We start from the raw sequence: 1,244 nt of genomic DNA, 5'->3' as shown, positions 1-1,244 counted from the left end.
AGAATGGGGGAAGGACCTGCAGCAAAGTGTCATGAGCCGAACTCATTACCACTGAGTCGGGGACGTTAGCCCCTGTACATGGGACGCCAGCTCAACCAAGTGAGCTATCGTGGCGCCCCTAGTTTTAGAAGAATTTCGAACAAAAAGGAAGAACAAAGGATAGACTACATTTATTTATAAAGGAAAATAATGAAATTTACATGTCTACATCTATCCATCTTCTTAAGCTGCTTTGTCCAATCAGGGTCACGGCAGGGGAAGAAGAGAAGCCCAGACATCCGTGTTCTTTTCGTCTTCCTCCAGTTTGTCCTGAGGGAACTCCAGCTGCTCCCGGACCAATTGGGAGATATAATCTCTCCAGCGGGTCCTCGGGCGACCTTGAGGTCTCTTCCCAGTTGAGTGTTCCCGGTTGACCTCCAACCAGAATGGAAGCATTCATGGGGAATCCTCATTAGGTACCATCTTATCTGCCTCGTCTCACCTTGGAAGAACACCGACTGTATTCTAAGTTCGTAGCTGAACTCTTCACCCTTCATGGAGCGTGAAGCCCACCCACCTAATGTCAACCTCTTGTATCTACAGTCTTATCAGAACATATGGTCCTATTTTTATATATACGTGTATGCATATATCAGCACGTCTCCAAACAGAGGTGAGTAAATCTCTGCGATTTGTGTGACATGTTGAAATACAACGGCAGATGACACGACCAGGCTGTTCCTCCCATCAGTCTGCCCGCCCCGCACTGTGTTTTGAAAAACCCAGCTGACCCACCGTGACGACTGCTCATGGCGACGAGGAAGACACATTTCACTGCTGCAGTATATTATCCAGCTGGCCCACTGGATGGGACTGGCTGTGCAGGTCTGATTTAGGAGGGCTCTGATTTACAGGTTTTCAGAGAAGCGAGTCTGTCTCAACAGGTTTCAGGGCCCTAGACAGACATCTGAAAGTAAAGTTCACAGGCTGCGTAGCTTCTAACACGCTCAGACACATTATAGGCACTTTTATAGAAGTTTAAAATACGAGACTACCACCGTTAGAGTTGAGTTTATTCTGGGGCGGCAGCTCTGCAGGTGCACTGGCTTGAGGTGTTTTTGGACAGAGGCCAGGATTTCACAATTTTAGGTGTGTCGTGTAGATAAAAATGCACAATAAATATTGTTTGCCTAAATGCCTGAGTTATTGGAACCGATCTTGAAAGCATGAGGAGACACAGGTGGATTCTTGGACATTCCATATCA

Source organism: Stegastes partitus, unplaced genomic scaffold (assembly GCF_000690725.1).
Source record: "Stegastes partitus isolate 25-593 unplaced genomic scaffold, Stegastes_partitus-1.0.2 Scaffold1341, whole genome shotgun sequence".
Classification (NCBI taxonomy): domain Eukaryota; kingdom Metazoa; phylum Chordata; class Actinopteri; family Pomacentridae; genus Stegastes; species Stegastes partitus.
This window is presented reverse-complemented; position numbering follows the sequence as displayed.